The sequence below is a fragment of the Nicotiana tabacum genome, chromosome 3, assembly GCF_000715075.1.
Source record: "Nicotiana tabacum cultivar K326 chromosome 3, ASM71507v2, whole genome shotgun sequence".
NCBI classification, from domain to species: Eukaryota; Viridiplantae; Streptophyta; class Magnoliopsida; order Solanales; family Solanaceae; genus Nicotiana; species Nicotiana tabacum.
The window spans coordinates 156,278,513-156,295,529 of record NC_134082.1 but is presented as its reverse complement, the minus strand read 5'-3'; the positions used below and the strand labels follow the sequence as shown (position 1 = coordinate 156,295,529).

Genomic DNA, 17,017 nt, shown 5'->3' with positions numbered 1-17,017 from the left:
TAATCCCTGCCTCCATATCTGCATGAGGCTAATCCTTGCCTCCATATTTGTATGAGGCTAATCTGTGCCTCTATATTTTCATGAGGCTAATCCCTGCCTCCATATTTGCATGAGGCTAATCCCTGCCTCCACATTTGCATGAGGATACTAAGACTTGTCTTGGTAATATCATATTATTGCATCTCATGGGCCTAAATATTGCCAACCAATCCAAAGGCGTCATAGTCTAAAAGACATCATCCTCATAGCCGGAAGACACCATGCCATGGCATGAGGACCTCTTAAATTTGCATATCATTATTCAAAGGCATCATGGTTCGGAAGCACCATCTACATGGATCGAGAACACCATTTCATGACCTACAAATTTCTCACTAAACAATTCATGTCCTAGGATATCATGGTCCGAGGACGTCATCCTTAACCGTCTAAAGACAACTTTCATGGTCCAAAGGGAATCTGCATTATGTTCAAATTTTCACACAAATACATATCTGTAGCATCTCTTTATCTGTAGGTGACCAACAAGCAACCGCTATCCTAGCAGGAGCGACCTCGCTCCAGTTTCTTCAAACTATCTCGAACTTAACCATTCACCATAACCACTCTTGCATCCACTCCAAAATCTCGTGTCCGTTCTTGTAATGACTTCATTTGTATATTCTCCCAATGAATCCATAACTACACGTGGATTGATTCCTGTAAAACCAGGAATATGTAGGTAGCTCAAAGACCAGAGTCTGGCCTCTGTCTTTCAAAACATCTCATCTGGTCAAAATTGGCCATAATTTCTTTACCCGAAAACTCTTTTCATCCTTTCTGGGTAAAGAAGGGCAGCTGTTGATAACCAATTTTTCCCATAATAATTTCAAAACTATGTCGGGGCATTAATTCGTGTTTTTCATACAATTTTTGCATTTTTAAATATTTTAACTAATTTTTCCCAGCATTTATTTTATAAAACAATCATTAAATTGTATCACAAATAGTTTTATAATAACTTTTGTGGCTTAATTCAATTATTTGCATTCATATTAAGTTTAAATTATTGCAAAAATAACCACATCTATATTTTTAGGATGCAATTGTAATTACTTTGCAATTATAGCCTATGCATGCATTGTTACATTATTGTTTACCAAAAAATAGCCATTTATATTTTAATATATTAAGTAATTACTTTGAAACATTTCTATGCATGAAAATCATTTTTTATAATTAGTTAACCATTTTTTTAAAATTGTTTTATTAATTAATTAAGTATTTAACAAATAGCCCCTTTTTATTTTGGACATATCCTATTAAATTAGCCCAATTTTAACCCCCCCTAATCCCAATCGGTCCTAAAAGCTACCCAGCCCAAACCCAACATTCACTTGACCCACCTCAAATTTTGGTCATTGATCATTTTGATCAACGGTCTAGATTTCCCCTTTCCAAAATTAAACCTAATGAACCCTCCCCCCCAAACCTCTCAATTCCCTCACCTCTCATGCCGACATCAGATCACCCATTCTCTCAAAATGCTTTCAAAACCTGACCCTAATCCACCCTTGTAATGACCCGACCAGTCGTTTTGAGCTCTAGCACGTAGTTCAGCAGTTTGAGGCTATGAGCAGCTTCACTTCAGGTATTATGACTTGTACTCATGGTCAGAATTAAATTTCGGGAAGGTCAGAGTTGATTTGGAAAGAGAATCCTCATTTCAGAAGCTTTAAGTTGAAAGAATTGACTAAGATTGGATTTTTGAGTAAACGACCTCGGAATCGAGATTTGAATGTTCTATCAGGTTTGTATGATGATTTCGGACTTGGGCATATGTCCGGATCGGTTTTTGGAAGACCCGAGAACGTTTCGGCACCTATTGTGGAAGTTAGCATTTTTGGAAGAATTTCATAAGTTTGGGTTGAAGTGCATCAGTGTTATCAATGTCTGTTTGGGATTCTGAGCCTGGGAATAGCTCTGTATGGTAATTTTGGTGTTGGGAGCACGATCGAAAGTAAATTCGGATGTCTATGGGTTATTTTGGAGTCATTTGGCTAAAGATACAAATTTGAAGGTTTTTAAGGAGTTTGACCAGAAGTGGACTTTTTTATATCGTGGTCGGAATCCAATTCTCGAAGTTGGAGTAGGACTGAAATGCTGAATGTGACTTGTGTGCAAAATTTGAGGTAAATCGGACGTGATTTGATAGGTTTCGACATCGAAAGTAGAAGTTGGAAATTCTAACATTCATTAAGCTTGAATTGGAGTGTGATTCATGATTTCGATGTTGTTTGATGTGATTTGAGGCCTCAAGTAGGTCTGTGGTATGTTATGGGACTAGTTGGTGTGATTGGATGGTGTCCCGGGGGCCTCGGGTGTGTTTCGGGGTGGTTTCAGATCATTTCGGGCTGTTTTGCTATAGCTGTTGCTGGTGTTTGGTGTTGTTCTTCGCGTTCACGAGGATACTATCACGTTCACGAAGAAGGATTGGGCTTTAGGGATTCTGTCCTTCGCGTTGTGAAGAAGAAAATCTCTGTTGCGCAGGTTTGACTTCGAAGGCTCATATCTCGCAATCTATAAGAAATTTGGAGATGATCCAATACGAAAGTTGTAGCCCTTTATGTCTAGTTTTCAGAAATGTAAACCATTTAGCATTTGGATTTTTGTAGTAAAAGTTATGACTAGTAAACTATAGGCTATCCGGGAAGATGAAGAAGAAATTTGTGTTGCACAGGGCTGACTATGGAGGCTTATATCTCGAAATCTATAAGGAATTAGGAGATTACCAAAACACAAAAGTTGTATATATTGGTGTCTAGTTTTCAAAAAGTTAAATCATTTGTCATTTGGAGTTTTGTACAAAAAGTTATAGCCATTATACTAGAGGCTATCTGAGAAGAGTTTGGAAAATGGTTTTTGGGAATTTTCTTCTTCGCAAATGCAAAGAAGAGTCGTCTTGGCAGTGTATAAGTGTAAAGAAATGGGTTTGGCTCATTTCATCTCATTTCCTCCATGGGAGCCGACTTATGAGCCATTTTAGAGCTCCATTTTCATCATCCATGTCAAGGTAAGTGATTCCTACATATTGCAAGTTAATTACTTGGATTATATCAAGATTTTAACATGGAAAATCATGTAAATTAGTAGAAATTTTGGGATTTTGATGAAAACCTAGGAAATTTGTATTCTTGGATTTTGACCACGATTTTGGACATGAAATTGAGAGCCAATTATATATTTGCGTTTGTGAGGTTGTGGGTAAAATTTATCTTCAAAAAAATTCGGAATCCGGGCACATGGGCCCAAGGGCAATTTTGTCAACTTTTCGAGTGGAGTTGGGATTTTATATAAATTGAATTGTTATGAGTATTAGGGTGTTTTTTCATTGGTTTACTCGTTATTTGGCTAGTTGTGGAGCATTGGAGCATCGGTTTGAGTCGTCGTAAGGGGCTTGGAAGCTGGTTATTGGACTTCGGAGCGAGGTGAGTCTCCTTTCTAACCTTGTAAGAGGGAATTATCCCCATAGGTGAATTACTTGGATGTGTGCTCCTATTTGTGGGGGCTATGTACGCACCAGGTGACGGGAGTCCGTGCGTCGATACTATTATGCTTAAGTCTGGGTAGTCTAGGGCCCAAAAGAATGCTTTACTTGTAATATTGCAACCTTGTTGTCAACTTAAAAATGCTTAAAACATATTGAACATATAAATAAATTTCTAAAAGGCTAGACATCATTTCTTGACTTTTAAAAGAGAAGCTTGCCTTTTCCTGAATAATTTCTCCTTGATGAATTCTTGATTTGACTATTTGAACGTGTTTATCTATTGTGGAACAGGCGGAACGCCTCGGCAGATTAAATAGATACATCTATGGTTTGCGCCATTCAACCCTCTAGCAGTGCACAATTTAAATATTGTTGGATCGGGCCGTATGAACTCGGCATGATTTGTGCATGCTTCTATTTGCTTGACTTGCAAGTTGTAAATAATGATATTGCCTCCCTGGCTTGAAATAAATGTATAAATGATGAAAACAAATTTGAAAAATGAATTGGGAAATTTCCTATTAATGAAAGAACTGTTTACTTGCTTCATACTATTGAGTTACAACCATTTTTTTTTTATAAAGTTCTCGATTTATTATATTATTGGTATGTCGTTATTGGACCACTAGCAAGTGTCAAAGTCGACCTCTCGTCTCTACTTCTTCGAGATTAGGCGGGATACTTACTGGGTACACGCTGTTTTCGTACTCATGCTACACTTGCTGTGCATTTTTGTTGCACAGGCTCATGTATGTCTAGTGGCCTAGTTCGATGCAGTGGCATGGTCGACGCAAAGACTTAGGTGAGCTGCACTCCTCGAGACGACCCGAAGCCAACGGAGTCTCCTTCAGAGTACTGTATTGTATTTTCTTTTTTGTCCAATTGTATTTCGGACAGTTATTGTGTTGTATTTTATTTTAAATCCTAGAAATTGCTCATGAACTTGTGACACCGGGTTCTGGGATGATTATGGGATTATTCAATATTAAGTTTGTTAAAGACATCATTTTTATTTCAGTGAATTTCATTATTTATTGGTTAATGTATAAAAGAAATGATTTCAATAAATACTAAAATGGGAATTTAGTTAACTTCCTGGTGTTGGCTTGCCTGACAGTGGTGTTCGGCGTCATCACGACCCTTAGAGGATTTTGGGTCGTGACAACCCTCGCCATCACTCATCTATGGCCATCCATGGTGGTTTCTCACCATCCCCAAGCCTCTAATGGCTTCTTCTGTACTGGTATCACCATCTCCACGGTCCTGAAGGGACTATGGTTAGGCTGCTTACACCTTTGGATCTTTGCTCGCCTGTTTCAGGCTGTTCTGGTTCGATTTTGAGTAAGATCTTCCTATGTCGCCTTAGATTTATGGATTTCTAAGCCTACTTCTTCATCTCTGTGATTGTTCTCCTTGAAACCCTAATTTGTCCTTTGAACTTCTCAGATCTGTGCAAGATCTGAGATAGATCGAACTTATTTCATATGAGTTTTACAAGAACCTTCTGATTTTTACAAGGACCTTCTGATTTTTGAATGCTTTTCCATTTTTTCTAAACTAGGGTTTCCCAATTTTTTTTTTCCAAAAACATTTAATAATTTTGAATCTTTAATCTTATCTTTATGTGTTTTAACCGATTTCGTAAGGTTTGCGTTAACCCCAACTCATTTATGCTAAAAGCCCTAATTTTTTTGACATTTGTTTGGTTTCTGAGTTACTTGTGTACTGACTTTGTCCTATACTTTGGTTTCTGTGATTCTTCTTTAGCCTAATTCGATGTCTTTTAATTTGTTTATCCTAATATGTCTCAATTAATGTTCTTGGTTTGCCTTTTCTACTTATTCTTGTGTCTATGTTCACTTTTTGCCTATTCATGGTGAACCTATACTTTTCTCCTTAAAATCAGTAATTGATTTGGATTCATGATTTACCAGTTTGCTTCGTTACGACCTATGTGTTGACTCCCGACTACTCCTTTTTGCCTATTTGAATTGTCTGCGATATTTCCTGACTCTTTACGTGATTTTCTCTTTTAACTAAACCCTTGACTATTCTGAAGTTCTTATTCTTGGTTTGATTTGAATTCTTTTCCTCAACAAAACTTTGATTCTTACTTTTCTAGTCGGTTTGATTGAACTTTATGCCTTAATTATCTTTCTCTTGCCTTACTTGAATCAACGATGTTATTTGCTGATTCTTACTAATTATTTCATTAATTGAACTCCTGTTCATTCACCCCTAATTACCTACTCTGTACCCAAGTCTTACTTGATTTCCTTCCTTAAATATCTGTCCTGCTTTTACCGTTGAGTGATTATCCCTTGATTAAGGGGAAGACTTTACTGATTTCACGTGTGTGACTGATTTTGTAAATTTCCCTAATTGCTATATAATTGATCCTTTACCTTATTTTGTTTAACTCTTGATTACTATATATGCTCTTACCTATTCTCACTTCTGAACACAAACAATAGTTCAGAAACTAGTACTTTTACACTCTAAAAAGGCTCTCTCTACTAATTGTGATCTCTGTTACTCTAGCCAGCTGCAAGCCAAGGTTGGAAATTGCACAATACATTTCTCACATCTTATGTTTTCTTTCTTTAACTAGGTATGCTTCTGATTAATTTAAGAATCTAAACCTATGTGGTTATTTACTGTCTTAGTTCATATGGCCTGATTCCATTTTTGCTTCTGTTTACTGCTTACCCAGTATGCCAAATACTGCCTATTCAAATATGTTATTAGCATGATTCCACTTTACTTGCTTGTTTGCTATCTTGTTTAACATGTCTACATATGTAACTAAGCATGTTTTACTAACTACTGTTTATCTAGCATGCCTAAATACTGCTTTTGTGTAATTAGCATGCCTTCACTTGTTAATACTTTCCTAGCATGCCCATTTAAGTCCTTGAATTTTCTGCCTCACCCCTGCTAAATTAATTTCCCTAGAATGACTCTAGCTGTGTTGTTTAGATGTCCTCAACATGTTTCTGCTGTGATCTTTGCTGCATGACCTACATACTATCTAACCTACTGGTTCTGTAGAACCCCTTAAGAACTCTATGCATCATGCTATTTATGTGCTCCATTAAGGAGTATTCTCTGTATTCCCAACTCCTCTTTCCTTGTGTGAAAGTTGTTTGCCAAAGTACTTCCTAAAGCTTGTTTGTTCTATGACTGGTGTTCTAATTGCAGATTGTTTTCATACTTTCCTCAAACTGTTTTATCACTAAATCAGTACTGTTTCAGAAATTATTTTCACTCCTAAGAATTAGGATCTAAAACCAGCTTAGTTAGACCTAAATTCAGTTTAACTTTAATTCATGTTTGTAGATTCTGAATCGGTTTAATTAGTTAATCTACTCGTTTCTTTAAACTGTGTTAAATAATATTACCAGAAAGCATGCCTATAGGATCCAGATTTGTCACGACCCTAAAATACCCCCCGGTTGTGATGGCGCCTATTGTGAAACTAGGCCAGCCGACACACCTCCCAAATTAACCATTAATAATAAGAATCATTTTTAAGCCTTTAAATAATCAAATGTCTCATAATGTAAGTCTAAATGAATAGTGCGGAAATAATATACAAGCCCGACATCGGGGTGTCGCAAGTCACGAGCATCTACTAAGGTCTGAATACAACAAGAGTCTAAGAATCTACTAAATACAGTCTAAGGAAGACAAGAGGGAGAAAAGAAGTGTTGCGAATGTCGGGAAACTATCTTGCTAACTCCGACGACTATTCCACTGAGCAATCAACACCCGCTACCGGGTTTGGAAATACCTGAATCTGCACACAAGGTGAAGGGAGTAATGTGAGTACACCAACTCAGTAAGTAATAAAGCTAAATGAAAGTTGAGCAGTAAGAAAACACGTAAACCACGTCAAAATGCTACAATAAAAGTAGGACATTTCCAACACAGTGCAAAAATCATTTATTTCAAAAATCATGCTCAATTTCGGTAAAACCTTTTAAAACAACTTTTAATAGTTTCAAACGAGTGATAAGACAGTGAGTAAAACTTATAGAAAATGTAATAGCCCCTCGGGAAAAACATGTATCACATACCGCCCCTCGGGCATATCATCAACAAAACCAGCCCCTCGGGCTATCTCACAATCACTCATAATTAGCCCCTCGGGCATGAATCAAGAACTGCCCCCGGGAAACAATATGAATCAAACAATAGCCCCTCGGGCTACATCACATCACTCACACTGAGCACCCGTGCTCCCTGGGGTGTACAGACTCTGGGAGGGGCCCCTTACGGCCCAAGGACAATAACAAGCCACCTCGTGACAAAATCAATATATCACTCACTCAGGGTACCCACGTTCACTGGGGGTGTATAGACTCCGGAAGGGGTCCCTTACGACCTAAGCGCAATAACAAGCCATCGCATGGCATAATCAAACAGGCTATCAGCCTTATATTAAGCCACCTCATGGCGTAACAAATCATGCCCTCGGCCTCATAATCATGAATCAGTACAACACTGCTGCGACGCGTAGCCCGATCCCACAGTATCCTCACAACACAGGCCCTTGGTCTCACTTAGTCAGAAATCTCTCAAGCCACTCGGGCAACAGTAAAACATGATGCTCAGCCCAAAATATCATTTAAAATATCAAAATGGGGTACACATGGCTTAGTTATGAAAAAAGTAGAATACAGCATGACTGAGTACAAATATGAAGTCAAAACAGTGAGGAATAGCAGTAAAAAGCCCCTAAGGGTCCAAAACAGTTGGCACGAGGCCCAAATATGTCATTCAGCCCCAAAACATGATAATACTTTCCAAAACACAATGATAGCAAATGGTTTTCAATCAAATACGCCCTGGAAGCAGTGAAATCATTTAAAATAACAATTCAGTGAGACATAATGTGAAATTTCTTTTAAACCAGTAAAACAGGTAATTTGGCAGTAAAATGACGAGTAGAAATCTGCCCCTCGGGCTCAATATCAAAACAACAAGTAGAAATCTTCCCCTCGGGCTCAGTATCAAAATAATAACTAGAAATCTGCCCCTCGAGCTCAGTATCAAAATAATAAGTAAAAATCTGCCCCTCGGGCTCATATCAAAATAAAAATTAGAAATCTGCCCCTCGGGCTCAGTATCAAAATAATAAGTAGAAATCTGCCCCTCGGGCTCAGTATCTCAGAACAATATCAACCCCTCAGGCTCAGAACAGTATAAAGCAACCAGTCAATAAAATAAGAGCACATAATTATTATGGCAGATAATGCAGATAAAGAATAAATGCATGAGTGCAATGCAATGCATATGACAGTACCCTCTGGTACCCACTGCGGCATGCAGCCCGAGCCATCCAGATTTATTTATCGTCGATGGCGCTCACTGGGGTGTGTACAGACTCCGGAAGGGGCTCCTACAGCCCAAGGACAATATCAAGCCATCTCGTGGCATCAAATCTAGGCCCTCGGCCTCATATCAATCTCAGTATAATCACCCAGGCTCTCAGCCTCAATATCAATGTAATCAACCAGGCTCTCGACCTCAATATCAATGTAATCAACCAGGCTCTCGGCCTCAATATCAATATAACACTGCTGCGGCGCGCAGCCCGATCCATGCTCAGTCCATAAATCATCATAAGCCCCTTGGGCATTTGTAAAACAGTAGTTCTCATCCCGAAATATCATTTAGAAATATCATTTAAGTTTTCAAATCTTAGAAAGATGGCTGAGTTTGCAAAACAGTATTTAAAACCTTGGACTGAGGTCAAATGATATGTAAAATATGTGAAAGCAGTGATATCAATCCCTGAAGGATTCAAATAATTGGCAAGAAGCCTACAATTGGAAACATGACTGAGGATATAAATTCTTTAACAAAATAAGTGAGGAAAACCATTCAAAAATCTCCTAAGGGTTCTACAGGTCGGCACAAGGCCCCAAGCATGGCAACAAGCCCAATTCACAATAATAAAGTATACGTCTCAACCAAAAATGTAGTAAAATATCTCTCGGGACGGACCAAGTCATAATCCCTAACGGTGCTCTACCCCACACCCGTTATCCGGCGTGCAAGTCACCTCAATATAGTGTTACGATGTGAAATTCCGGGGTTTCAAACCCTCAGAACAGCATTTACATCTATTACTCGCCTCTAGCCGGCCAAATACTACTCCGCGATGCCCTTTCCTTTCATATCGACCTCCTCGCGCGTCGAATCTAGCCAAAACCACAATGAATACATCACAATAGGCTAAGAGAATATAAGCCAATCGAAAAGACTCGAAAAATATCAAAAATCACGAAATTTGCAAAACCCTAGCCCCGGGCCCACGTCTTGAAATCCAGAAATTTTTACATCAAAATGTTCCTTATCTCGCCACGAGTGTATACATACCAAATTCACAAGAATCGGAGTCCATTTGACCCCTCAAATCCCAAATTTAGAATTTCAATTTCAATTCCTAATTTCTTATAATTTGGCTATGTTTTCATGGATTTCTAGGATGATTCTTCAATAAAATCATGTATTTAACTCATAAAACTTACCTCCAATCGATCTTAGTTGAAACTCCCTTCAATCCCCGTCCAAAAGCTCTCAAAATGACTAAACATGGTGGAGAAATGGGGTGTTTTCGCGAATGAAATGTAAACATTCTGCCTAGAATTTTCGGAATTACTGTTCACCCCGTGTTACTGTTCACCCGTATTACTGTTTACAGGGTACTGTTCATGGATACTGTTACGGGGTACTGTACACGATAATATTCACGGATAGTGTTACGGGGTACTGTTCACGGCACTATTCACGGATACTATTGCGGGGCACTGTTCATGGGTACCGTTCATGCGCACTGTTCATAACTACTATTCACAGTGCTGTAAAAAATGCTGCAGCTTTATTTTTTTCGTGCCTAAATCGATCCGTTAACCTTCCGAAATACACCCAAGGCCCCCGAGACCTCAACTAAAGGCACCAACATGTCTTAAAATATTATCCAAACTTTCTCCAATCGTCAAAACACCTCAACTAACGCCAAAATCATCAAATTATATTGAATTCAAGCCTAAGTTCTTTTAAAACTTCTAAAACACACATTCGATCAAAAACCCGACCAAACGATGTCCGAATGACTTGAAATTTTGCACACATATTCCAAATGACACAATTAAGCTACATCAACTCTCGAAATTTCATTCCGATACCCGGATCAAAATCTCACCTATCAACCGGAATTCGCCAAAATACTAACTTCGCCAATTCAAGACTAATTCAACACCGGACCTCCAAAATTACTTACGGTCCTGCTCCTAAGTCACAAATCACCTCTTGGAACTAACCGAACCGTCGAAATTCACATCCGATCCCTCTAACTCATAAGTCAACGTCTGGTTGACTTTTTCAACTTAAACCTTTTTAAAAGAGACTAAATGTCTCATTTCTTATCAAAATCGCTCCAAATAAATTCTAATGCACCCAATACCGATAATGAAACATGAGGAAGCTGAAAATGGGACGAACGAGACAGTAACTCATGAGACGACGGGTCGGGTCGTCACAATAGCTCACCGTAGAAGTCTCAGACAATGATCAAGAACGCGCACCAGACTGGTAACCAGATGTACCTCCCTCAGATCCTGTACAATTAAGTACAGAAGTATAGTATGAGTACATAAAGAATATGTACCCAGTAAGTATCCTGTCTAATCTCGAAGAAGTAGAGACGAGAGGTCGACTTGACACTTACTAAGGTCAAATTATATGAGAAAAAGAGTTCTACTAAGATTGGATAGCACAAATAATTAACAATTTATAGCAAGAGGTAACAGGTCCTTTCCTAGATAATATCATAGTTGGCCATTTACATTTCAAGGCATATAACAAAGTCCAATCCACAGATAAATACTGAGCAAGAACATGCGCAAGTAGTGCCGAGGTCGTACGGCCCGATACAACATAAAAGAAAATTGTACACTGCCGAGGGTCAAACGGCATGAACCATAGATGCATCTATTACCCCGATCACGAATCAGACATGTGATGCGGTCAAATGTAATTAAACACAACAACATGCAGATAACAATATATATCGGGGAGCAATTGTTCACAGAAATATTAACTTCTCTTTAAAAGGGCCAAGAAAATGATGTTCCTCTTATTAGTATCATTTACTATAATCAGCACGATTTAAACAATCCAAATTTAATCATAAAGTTACAAGAATATCACATAAAGCATGCTTTTGGATCCTAGACTACCCGGACTTAGCATAATAGTAGCTACGCACGGACTCTCGTCACCTAGTGCGTACGTAGCCCCCGCATTTAGTGACAAATTATTCAATTATTTCTCTTATGGGGACAATTCCCTCTTACAAGGTTAGATAGGAGACTCACCTCGCTCCAAAGCGCACTTCCAACACCAAGAATGTGCCCAAACCCTCAATTTGGAGTTGAACGATCCGAAACTAATTAAATGAGGCAGGAGCTAGTCAATACAAGCTCAAGAGTTCGCATTTTAGTTGTTAAAGTAATTTTCCAACCTTAAACACAAGTTTCCTAAAATCCGACTTCGGGCCCACGTGCCTGGATTCCGAAATTTTTCGAAGAAAGTTGTTCTTTATAGCCTAAGGATCAATAGTATATGATTTCTACTTTATTCCATAACAAAATCCGTGGTTAAATCTAACTTTTATCAAAATCGTAGATTTTCACTCAAATCCCATGATTTTCACTAATTTTAGTGTGTTAATCTACCCAAAACCAAAGTATTAAACTCACATTAAGTAGGAATAACTTATCTCACAATGCTAGGTTGAAATCCTCTCTTTGAAAGCTCCCAAATCGCCCAAGTGTAGAAGCGAAATGAAATAAATGGCCTAAATCTTATTTTTAAAAGTTGTGCCCAGGCCTCTGATGTCGTATTTGCGACACCAGGTTCGCAAATGCGAAGTCGCAATTGCGACGAAATGTTCGCAAATGCGAACTGGGCCTTCCTCTACCTTGATCGCCATTGCGATAGAGGGTCGCAAATGCAGACCCTGTTGGGTTCACAAATGCGAAGAATATGTCGTAAATGCGACCACTGCCCCCAGCCAGCTTCATCGCATATGCAATGCTTACCTTGCAATTGTGAGTTCGGAATTGCGAGTTCTGCAGCAGCAATAAAAACACCAGAAATCTGGTGTGCTTTTCTACTCCCAATCTATGCCCAAAACTCACCCGGGCCCTCTGGGCTCCACTCCGAACACTCACACAAGTCCAACAACATTGTACAAACTTTCTCGAGCGATCAAATCGCCAAAATAACACCTAAAACCACAGATTCAACACCAAAACGCATGAAATCCTTAAGAACATTCAAATTCCTATCTTTACAATCGGACGTCCGAATCACGTCAAATCAGTCCCGTTTCTCACCAAATTTCACAGACAAAAATAAAATCTTATATTAGACCTGTACCAGGATCCATAACCAATATACAGGCACGATACCAACATGATCAAGCATTATTAATTTTCATTAAATCCTTAGAATTTCAATTTAACAATTTCTAACAAAAATTCATTACTCGGGCTAGGGAACTCTGAATTTGATTCCGGACATACGCCCAGGTCCCATATTTTTCTATGGACCCTCCGGGACCGTCAAAACACAAGTCCGGGTCTGTTTAATAAAAATGTTGACCAAAGTCAAACTTAACCTTTTAAGAAAATCTTAGGGAATCAAGTGTGCCTATTTCAACCCAAACTCTTCCAAATTCCGAACGAACCATTCTCGCAAGTCATAAATCATTAAAAGCAAGTGCGGGAAGCCTTAACTAGGGAAACGGGGTTCTAAAAAGTAAAACTACTAGGCGGGTCGTTACATTCTCAACTCTCGTTGTTTAAATAATTTATTTTTCTTTACATAAGTGCAAATTGTTCAAACCTTTTCCCTTGTTTTCATTATTTGAATCTTACACTTATTTAGAGTGTCAAAACATGTCTTTACTTGCGAGTATGTGTTAAAACTGTTTATTTATTAAAATGACTAATTCACATAGTTTAAGTTCGGTCGGGACCTACCGTTATAGACTACGAGGGGTGACTAACACCTTCCCCTCAAGGTTATTTCGAGCCCTTACCCTATTCTCTGGTAATGCAAACTAGTTACATGAGTTAATCTCTCTAGGTGCCCTAACGCACCATAATCCGTTAGGTGGCGACTCTCCAAATACCCAAATTCCCAAAAGGAAACGATTTATTACCTTATGAACGTTGAAACCCGAACTTCCCCGTAAATGAAAAAAAAGGGGCGCGACAACCCCTATTTGTATTTTTTTGGTTATTAGGAAGAGAACAAAATAGAAATTGTGAAAGGATCAGAGCCCCATGTTGAGGACCATTGTTTTTACATGATGTGCTAGAAATCAAGTGTAATTGTTCTGCCACCTTGGGAGATGCTCTCTAATGTACCTGGGATTCATGAGGTTTATCTTTAAAATTCAAAATACAGTACAATTTTGGTTCGCTAATGTTAGTAGAGTTTGAACTCTTTTAAGTGGGTGATTCATAGATGTTCATCTCCTTCCTTAATATTTCAAATCCAGTCATCCTATGCTTTCTATTTGTATTTTGGTTCTACCTGTAGTCTCATCGGGCAATGAACTACTGATACTATATAGCGTAGGGTAGCGCTAGAGATTGGATAAACCTCCAATGAAGAACCCAATTTTGCTCTTGCAACCCAGAGAGACAAAGAGTAAAGAAACTTAGACTTTTATACATGTATATGCAAAAAGAAAGGAAAAAAAGAGGCAATTTGCACAAGCACCCAAAATGTGATCTGCAGTGGTCCCTTTAGCAATGTTATACCTAGTGACACTGCAATAGATGAAGCTACGCTTTCCCTGCCGTACATGGTGGCATTTTGCTTATGCGGTCTTTTGTTGTACAAAACCCTTTCTTTCCTTGCTTTCTTCAGTCCTCTGTACTATAACAGGTGATCAATCCCAATATTCCTCACAGCTCCCGACGTTTCTCCGCCACCAACAACATTGCCTCTGCTATCCTCAGGTTTTGCTGTAGGCTCAGAGGAAGGGGAAGCCATTGGCAAATGTAGCCCTACAAGAGAATTAAAAATAAAAGAGTTATCATACAAGGAATAACGATGCAAGAGTCTTGGGAGTGAAGGAGGAAGAGGGATTTTTTTGGTTGAAACCCAACACACAGTAAAGAGGAATGCATAATACCAGAATTTTTCCAGATTAACTATATGGTGATGCCAGTACCACTACCATTTTGATCTGACAATAGCTTTTGCTTAATGCTCATATTCCTTTGAACATCCAATAGAAGTACAAAGCATAAGTCCAGAAATTCTTATTTCACTTGTTGGGCAAGTATAGGGGAGGAAATTTAATATGAGGAAGATCAATTTTCTCTTAGAATCACTCTTTTACTCATAAGAGGGAGAAAGACTCATCACTATCCGGAACTTAGTTTTGGTGTTCCACTGAATGCTAGCTCAACTGAGATGAAACTGAAATCTTTCTTTCTATCTCACACTATTCATGAGATTCTTCTCCGATGATTCAAACTGACACCACAATTGCATAATCTTATCTAGGTATTTGACATTTTGCTGCTTAAACTATTTTGTCAAGTTACAAAATTCAAATTGCGAAATACTCTCATAAATGAAAAGGATAAGGTCTGCATTTTGCTTTTGATCCCCTTCCCCCATCAATTACCTGCCATACAGACTAACCACTACGGAGGAGTTACATTGATCTACATATATAAAAGCCATCAATTATTAAACAGTGCTCGTATTTTTGTGACTGAAAAAACAATTCATGATATGTTAATCAGCATGGTTAACCTTAGTTTATTTATAAAATGTAATTCTAAACCATAGTTAGTGAGTTAGTTAATAGTTAGTTATGAAAGTTAGTTTTAGTTGTTAGAAGTGGTGGTCGTTTGTACAGTAAGCAAAAAGCTTCTTTTTTAGAAATTAATATAGCATTTCTCTGATTTCCTCTCTTCTAGATTCTTCTTCCTCTTAGCTCAGATCTTAAGCTGTTTCTGTGATTCCTTCTGTTGTTGATCACTTGCCTAATGTTACCTAAACTGCACCTGTATCTTCTCAACAAGTTGCCGAGCTACTGAACAAAAAAATCTAGACTAAGCAAGCTACCTCTTTGGTTGCAAGACTATGTCACTACCTCCAAAGGCTCTAAATGTGCTTACCATATATCCTTCTATGTGCACTACTCTTCTATTTCTCCATCATACAAATAGGTCCTTGTAGCTTATTCAGCTCTCTCAGAACCAACTTCCTCCAAAGAAGCTGCATCTGATCCTCAGTGGATAACAGCAATGAAGTTGGAGATTGCAGCACTTTAAGACAACCACACTTGGAGTGTTGTTGACTTGCCATCAGGAAAGACTACCATTGGTTGCAGGTGGGTTTACAGAATCAAATACAAATCCTCTGGTGAAGTAGAAAGGTTCAAAGCTAGGCTAGTGGCTAAAGGCTACAGTGAGAAGGAAGGATTGGACTATGGAGAAACTTTCTCTCTTGTTGCCAAAATTGTAACTATTAGATCTGTTATTACTTTAGCTGCTTCAAGACAATGGGTCATCTTTTAAATGGATGTCCACAATGCCTTTCTAAATGGAGATCTCATTGAGGAAGTCTACATGGAATTGCCCGAGAAATTTGCCAGACAGGGGAGTGTAAGAAGAAGGTATGCAAACTACATAAGTCTCTCTATGGGCTTAAGCAGGTACCTAAATAGTGGAATATGAAGTTTACAGAAGCTCTACTCAACATTGGCTTTCAACAATGTCGCTATGATTATTCTTTGTTCACAAAGAAAGATGGAGATGATATATGTTTACCTCGAAAAATGTGAGTAACAATTGAAGATAATTTGTGGTTTTAAAGATATGTGATTTATTCCAATACTAGTGAATATACAAGTAATATTAGGATTAAGTAAGAAGAATAGATGAAGCAAACCAGTGTTGTTAGGGACCTCGAGCTCGATTATCTCGGGGGCCTCGAGGTGAGTTAAGAGAAAATAAAGTAAGAACAATAAAGCTGAAGAACAATTGTGTAGCACGAGAAAAGCAAAGTAGAATGTTCTATTGCAGTGAATAATGTGTTCTTTACAAATGATTAGCGTCTACTTTATATAGGAAGAGAAAACTCAATATAGTACATTCCTAATTATGGTAAATAATTCTATTGGTACAACTGTATAACAACCTAGTACAGACTCGTAATAAACCTCATCCTTTAATTTATGTCCTGATCCATATGTCTTGAGAAATTCCCGCTCTTTCTTGAGTGTCATCGAAATTGTACTGTCCTCGAGGCAGAACATGACGAGTCTCTGATTTTCTTCTCGATGTTGATACCCAATTTTTCTTTATAATATTTTTGAAATGCATATATACCTTTAAAACTATGCATTAGCATCAATTGGTATTTTTTCATAATTTTTAC

At 38.2% G+C, this 17,017-nt stretch overlaps 1 pseudogene; it reads right to left on the bottom strand.

The window, feature by feature from the left end:
- Window positions 1-15,261, bottom strand: part of LOC107831146 (AP2-like ethylene-responsive transcription factor At2g41710) — a 79,029-nt pseudogene extending 63,768 nt beyond the window's left edge.
- Between the last annotated feature and the right edge of the window lie 1,756 nt (window positions 15,262-17,017).